Here is an 8,045-nt window from a genome sequence, read left to right as displayed (position 1 = left end):
GCTGGGATGTTCCTTATTTTGTTACAGAAACCAGCAGTAGTTGACTTGATCCATAGTACCACCAAATTTTATCTACTGCACGCCTGGAGAGCTGTTTCAGGAGGAGCTGACAGATGCTGCCAGCAATAACAAAAGCACAAGCCCTTTGGATATGTAACTGAAATGCAAAAGACTTGCTTAGCTGCTTCCAGAGGCACAAGCAGACCTGGCTACAGCGGGAGAGGCAAACCACAGAGCTGTTCCCTGGGGGCTTGAGCAGCTCCCTCTCCTGCAGGCAGGCAGGAGGCCTGTGGGATTCACCAGCTCTCAGCTGGGTGTCCATGCTCTGCTGTGGGCAAGTCCCCAGCAATCCCCTCAGCCTGGTTTTTCACTGTACAGAACAAACCACAGTGAGGACTTGTGCCGTGGCTTTTCAGAAACCCAGTTCCACAGAGCCACAAAACTTCACGGTGCCAAACACTCCCATGTTAGGGCTCATCAGGAGTTAACTAATGATAATATCTGTCATAAATACTTCTGGGAATGGCAAAACATCAGACTGCATTGCAGTTGTGCCTCATTCTTTGTAAATACACACTGAATATTTTTAACAAATAATTATTACACTTCAGACTCTCCCCTTCAAGATATTCCCCAGCGACAATTTTTGCTTCACATCGAAAGAAACTGCTTCTTCATTCAACAAATTAAATGCTTGCCAGAATGGCATATTAAGAATCATAGAACAGTTTGGGTTGGAAAAGACCTTAAAGATCACCCAGTTCCAACACCTCTGCCATGGGCAGGGACACCCTTCACTAGACCAGGTTGCTCACAGCCCTATCAAACCTGGCCTTGAACCCTTCCAGGTATGGGGCATCCAGAACTTCTCTGGGCAACCTGTGCCAGCTTCTCACCACCCTCACAGTAAAGAATTTCTTCCTAACATTTAATCTAAGAGAAACCAAACTTTCTGCCCCTCTACTGCCAGGCAGGTGGAAGGGACCCAACAGTACATCAGGCAGAACTGCCCTGAGCCTTCCCTGAATCCCCAGCAAATAATCCCACAGCTGTGTTGCCTTGAACATCTGGAACACTTATTCTGTTTGGGCAAGCCCTCAGTAAGCATTACCTTACCTATATGTAAAAGAGCACTTAAGCTTTTCCTTAATTTGCATATTCCTATTTAAGGTTAAACTCATGTTTAAACAACAAGCAATTCTTCTTCTTTTAATTAAGATTTATACAGGTTCCCATGTGTAGATGAAGCAATGAAGTCCTAATGAGCAGAGAGTCTAATTATGATCATTCTGTAATTGAAATAGTGGTGTGCCTCAGAAGAAGACTGTTACTTTGCCAGATAATGGACTAATGAGCACCAAAGAAGTAGTAAAAAAGGTCTGTAAAAGACTCTTGGCGGTTCTTATGAGGACAGGCCAGTGTGTGAACACCTCCATGTAGCATTCAAACATGTATAATGGAATGTATAATGCAATACATCCAAAGATTTATATCAAAGTGTTGGAAGTGGCTAAAGGTCAAGGGCATACCAAAAGCAATCCAATTAATTATTAATGCAAGACAGAAGAAAATAAGCCAGAGACAGCTGCATGAAGTGATTTAGGAGACAGATTAAAAATATAAAAAGGGAAGTCAGTGGGAGGCAACATCAGGAAAATGATCAACATCCACCACAATATTGGTCCCATCGGCTGAAACCAGCTCCCTCCACGTTCTGATTGATGAAATACACCAGAGCCCGATATTTTTTCTTGCCTAAATGACCAGCTCTAATCATGAGCTCTACACATTGCTGCTTTCTTCATCGTTCAGCTGGTCAGGAAAAAAAAGATAATTACAGAATGTTTGTTTAGTAATTGTCTGCTTCTATTTTGGAGTTTGCTTCTGGTGCTAACGAATGCGACTCCATTATGTCATTTATCATGTGAACAGTCAGGTTGAGGAACATTTTAAATCAGGAACTATTTTGGTTTGCATGAGAAATAACCTCACAGAACAACTGACAGCATGTGTGAACAGAAAAATTCCATGTCTGAGAAGGATAGGTTAGGTGATTTCACCAGATAAAAAGCTTAAGGAAATATCTTTTCACCAGTGGGGCAGAGTGCTCATGGAGAATGGAAGAGTTGCAGCCCCATATTTTTCCTCATAAGGAAGTCCAGATTTGAAGTTATTTTACCTGACTTGCCAGGTAACATTCATTTTCTATTACCTTTTCTCCTATTACCCTTTGCAAAGGAGAACTTTCATTTCATTGGATGTGCTAAAAATTGTACTTTAAACCTGACTTATGTGCAGGTAACACAGGTTGTAATTATATCTCAGGTGTGGCAAGGGCAGAAAAGTGGAGCTAAAGAACCAACCAAAAACTACCCACAGATATATCTGGAAAGTAATGGGGACTCATAGCTTATTTATAAACAGCTCCTCCCCTGTTATCTTACTGCAGAAGTTCCATATCTTGATGATTTCTCATGGTCACCTCCTCACAGCACTGGTTCCTTCTTCACAGTACAACCAACAAACTCCAGGTCCCCTCTTCACCCAGCTAACCCACTCTTTTGTGGCACTCATCTCCTTATTGGACACAGCTGTGACCTGTTAAGGGCAGGCCTGTTCCTAATCTCTGGTGATTAGTACAGCTGCAACTCCTCAGGTGTGAGATTACCTTCTGCACTATTTTCTTACATTCTATCCCTCCCCACCTCCCCATGAACTTATGTTGATATCCAAAACACTAAATTTCCTCTGTTATACTGTAGCACCAGCACATGATATTCTCCTGACTTTTCAGCCCAATCCCATGCACTTGTGTCCATTAGGGTGGGATCTCACACACATTCCCCATCCACATTGTCAGGTGTAGTTCTTGGTGAACCTCAACATGGTGGCTTGGGCTCAGGCAAAAGGCTACTGGGAGCACAAAGCCATGGGAGAACAAACTGGAAATTTCCTCCAAGGGTATTTTTCAACCTCAATTTGCTAGCTGATTTCACAGCTGTGGGTTGAGAAACCTGTGTGAAGTGACTGGCCAAATAAAAAACACCATCCATTTAATAGGGTGTTCTCTCAGCAATAATGGAACAGGAGTTTGTTTGACAATACTTTGAGTAATGTCTTGAAGACTGTAGATGGCTAATAATAGCAGTTCCTTTTTTGCCAGAAATATGAAAGTCATAAAAATGATGGTTTAGAGGCACCAAAACTATTTATAAACTGAAGAAGAATTCAGTGAAGAGTTTTGACTAAAAAGGAGTGGAGGGGAGAATTTTAATGTGCTTGAAATAGAAGTCAAAATCTTAAAGAAAAAAATGCAAATCTGAAGTATTTTAAGTGGTTTAAAAAAAAGTTGAGTGGCTCAAACATGAAAGGACACCTTTTGTTTCGGATCAGATGAAGATTTTGTGTTTACCAGGATGAACAACCTTGATTTGAAATGTCCTCTAAGTTCAGCCTTCCCAGGGTGGGCAGAGGACTCCAGTTCATCCAGGATCTTTCATCCACGCTACATACAGAGAAATAGTAATACAGAGAATGTTAACTGAAAAAAAAAATTAGAAGTTCTCAGGAGCATTGACTTCCATCACAGGGTTTATTGTTCATTTCCTTTTGGCCAATTACTCTCTTCAGAAACGTCTCTGGCATATCATGAAGACTGAGTGCTAAACCTGGGAGGTCGTTTCACTTGCAGCCTGCCGAGAGCGTCTTTCCATTGCTGGTTAACGACTTGTGAACTTCATTGTCAGATGCTGCTCTGCGCCTTTGCATCTCCCGGCTGATGGCTCCGTGCCAGAGCCGAGCAACTGCTGGGCTCCGAGGGCGCCTCTCGCCCTTGCGAAATTCGAGTTCATCCTTCTTCTGCTCCCCGCGCTTTCTCCCTGCAAATTTATGACTTGCTAACAAATGCGTTGCTCTTGATTCCCTCCTCTTCAGTGATCTTTAAGATCTCTCATTTCATAAGGAAGAGGCAGGTGGGAGATCTGCTTCCAAAAAAAAAAAAGAAGTTTCCATAAGCATGGCTTGTGGAGTAAGGCTGCCTGTATATCCATCCAATTTCCATTGACTTAATTCTGTCTTTTTTTGTCAAGTTGCATAGCAATAATTTACTGCCCTAAACGAAGTGTTTTCCTCAAGATGCCCACATTCCTGTGAGAGCTGGAGGTTTTACCCACACATGCAGGCAGCAGCCTTTCATAATTCTCCACATAAATTGAACACTTCCTCTGCTCGCCTTTACAGCTGTTCTCTGAACACCATCCACAAAACTAATGAAATATTCCTGTGGCTCACCCATTCCTTCAAAAATCTTTGTCCAGGCTTGTTTTATCCTGGGAGGCTAACAATATTTGTTGCACCTTTACAGTGGCACAGGGCTGCATTGCACTGATCTGGCACCTGGGAATCAATAGCAGTCAGGGTGGAAGGAATTACAGTTCCTAGTAATTGTGCAAATGCAAATTTATTACTCCAAAATCCTCTCTAATGTAAATCCAGTGAGGTCAATAGAGGCAGAGCAAAACTGGCCATTCTGCTTCATCTGTTATCCTCATTTTTATAAGGATGGATAGCAGCTATTAAGAGAAAGGAACTTTCAAACGCCCGGAAATACACTGACCTGGGAAAAGAGCTGCAAGGGTGCCAGGAATCACTCTCTGTGCAGATGGCTATTCTGCCTAACCAGAGCAATCAGCACTGCCAAAACCCTCCACCAGTGAGAACTGCTACATCTCCATTAGCAGTGCTGATTAACAGGAGCAGAGGGTCCTGCCCTCTGGTTAAATCATGCCTGCCTGTTACAGAGGAATTCCCCATTTTGGCAAGTAACAGCATCTCCGTCCATCAAGGTCTTGCTAACCTGCAGCTGCCCTTTCCAGTGATTGTGTAAGGCTTTCTGCAATTTCTTGAGTTTCTCCTAAAATCTTCCGTTGCTTGTGTAATCTTTTTATGAGCTACACAAAAGAATTGTTTTCCTTAAGAAATCCTGAACATATGCACAGATAAACTCAGAGTCTAAAGGTTAATGTTGCTTCATCACTGCTGAAGTGAAATCAAAGATTTAAAAAGTCATTCTGCAGAATGATCTTGCATTTTTAGGCAAAAATAAACTGTTATTGACTATAATAATAAGATTTTGGAATATGCTAATGGACTTTTTTTCATTTACCACACTTGATGCTCTCTTTTTTTCCTTAACCATTCCAGTTTATTATCAGACAGTTACAGTTCTCCAGAGAAGATGGGTTTTGTTCAGAAAAAGAGTGTTGAAAAATTATTAAAGCACCAAAACACCTGTATAAACCTATGTCAAGACAGGAGGAACTCTTACAAATAGGTAGGATAAAAATACACTGCATTAAGCCTTTTCTTGCTTTTATAAGATCTTTTAATTGGCTCCATTTACCGAGGAAAGACAATGTGTTAATTTAGTGCCTTTTCCCTTCTGCAGTGGTGTCAGCAAACCATCAGCCAGAGAAGCCAGGAGTTTGAAATCATCTCCAGAGACCACTCCCTGTAGAAATACCCATCAGAAGGGAATTGCCTCGAAGCCAAGGCTGTGTTCAGCCTATCCAGCTTTATTAATCTGCTGACAGCCTGCCACTTCTCACTGGCATCACTGAGCAAGCCAGGTAAACTGCAGCCTAATTAATGGCCAGGCTAGAGGCTTTCTTCAAAGACTGACTGAGACAGATGCTGGTTTTTCCCAACAGAAATGCCAACCCAGTTTAAGTGTTCCTGCAACCTCCACAGTCAGGCAATTTACACAGATTTGGTGTGTTTGAATACACTGTGCAAAAGGATGTTCAGGCATCCTAAACACAAACAGGGCCCAATGTTTGTGTACTTGTGGGTCAGATACCTGCCAAAAGCCAAAGCCTTCAGTAGGATGAGAAGATATTCCTCTCCACCACTGTTTGAAACAGCTTTAGTTTGTATGAAACACAGACTCATAGGACTGGAAATATCTCCGGCCTTAGGCTGCATCAAAACATGTGTGACAGAGATTTAAATGGACTTGGATGCAAGTCATGTAAGGTCAAGTTTCCATTTAAGAACCATTTGCATTAGCAGTCCTACCACTGTAATAGCACAGGAGAAGAGACACTAATGATATTTAGCATATTAACATGGACAAAAGCTATTTGCTACATCCTCAGGAATAAACACAGATGAACTCACAACAAAGCTGTGCTTCCAATCCTCCTCGTTGTGCAGGGCTCTTACAGTGGTTCACACAAAATGCCTCACTGGGCAGCGAGATCCAGGATGTGGTTTGGGCATAGCCAATGCAGCAGAGAATACACAATCCCCGTCAGTCAGGCTCACCTGACACGTGCAGTTGTGACTCCTCATGCATTTTGGTGAATGTGCAGTTCATACCTGTCTGAGAGCCAAGCCTGCCTGCTGAGCCAGGCACAGGTTCCTCGCTGCAAAATGGTCTCAGCAGAAAACGCTCAGCTCCATGTGGGTAACATCAGCTCCCTTGACAGAAGCAGATGGGAGGTCCATGTGCTGCTATGTCAGAAATATCTGTCATTCTCCCATCTTTCCTGTGTCCTGTGTCTTAGGTTATCAGGCGTGCTCCTCTCAATGCCAGTTAAAAGGCAGGTGTCAAACACAGAAGGCACGTTCATTTATAACTGCACAGACTATAATTATATGTAGTCTAGGGCTTATTTCCTGAACTAGGAAGGAGGAAAAATGGGTTAGGTGGGTGTGAGTAACAAGCAAGAACATGTCTTTTAGAGGTTATGAAACTACCTTGATCTCCCAGTATCAGAAATGCTGGCTAAGAACAAACAAATCAGAAAACTCTGTGCAGGCTGAGAGTTGGGACAAAAACAAGGGAATTGGGAACTGACAAGGGAATAGTAACAAGTCTCTGATCAAGGCTGGGAACTTAGTGCTGCAAGCAAAAATGGAGGAGAAATATGAGGTCACCACTACAGCTTATTTGCAGAAAGATAAATGCAATCTTGGGATTACCAGATGAGATATTTCAGTGAGAAATGGGGACTTTAATTTCAGTGTATGAAGCATCAGTGAGACCTCCTCCCGTTTAATACTCTAACTACTTTTGGTAACCCATATGAACTTTGAGATTAATTGACACCAGAGCAGATGGAGGGAAGAGGTCTGAGGTGAACTGAGAGTCATTTAGGAAAGAAGATTGAAAAGCCAGTCCTCTGCAGCTCAGTGAGAAAGGTAGACAGGAACCATCTCCATAAAAATACCTGAGTAAGGAGAAGTGAGCAAAGCAGCTACTGAAATGACAGCCAGTGCTGGTGCCAGAACATGTGGGGAAGGGTTCCTGACCAGCAGGGACATGGACAGCCCAGGAGAACCTCACAGAGGGGCAACAGGCAAAACCACAGAATTGTTTAAAGTGGGAGCATGGTCCTTTCATGAAAAAGACCATAAACAACATTATTCCTGGCACAGCAGAGAACTGGGCTCTATGATCCGGGATCCTCCTGTGCTTGTAACTTCAAATTGCCTAACAGGAATAGAACAGGAGCAAAACAAAGCCTTTGGCCACTTGTTACTGGAGGTCTGTGGAATATTTTCACAGCAGTTGCAATGCCAGAAGCTCCAGTGTCCTGGCTCAACACCAACACATTCCTCTGCTATTTAAGTCCCCCCCGTGGTTTCACTTAGTAATGCTACTCTTTGCTCCCTGTCCAAAAATTGTGGAACAATGCTGCCTTTTTGAGCTTAAAAATGTTTTCTATTTACTGAATTGCTCTTCAAAACATAGTATAATTCACTCTAGAGTGTAACTGTGTTGCATTTTAACCTGCACAGAAATAGCATGTGCAAGTGTGGAGAGAGGATGGGAGAAAAAATAGCAATACAAAAATATCCTTATGACAACACTGAGCCCAAGTGAGAAATATTACCCTTATTTTACAGTAGGAAATTTTTGATTCTTTCAATCCATAAACAAAAGGGCTTGAAACCTTTCCCATGAAAACACAATAAACAGGTGTGGTTTGGGGCTTTGCTATCAGCTGTAGCTTTTAACCAGTCTCTGGAAATTTGGTCTT

The sequence above is a fragment of the Melospiza melodia genome, chromosome 12 (genome assembly GCF_035770615.1).
Source record: "Melospiza melodia melodia isolate bMelMel2 chromosome 12, bMelMel2.pri, whole genome shotgun sequence".
Taxonomy (NCBI): Eukaryota; Metazoa; Chordata; class Aves; order Passeriformes; family Passerellidae; genus Melospiza; species Melospiza melodia.
Note: the sequence above shows the minus strand (reverse complement) of the source record.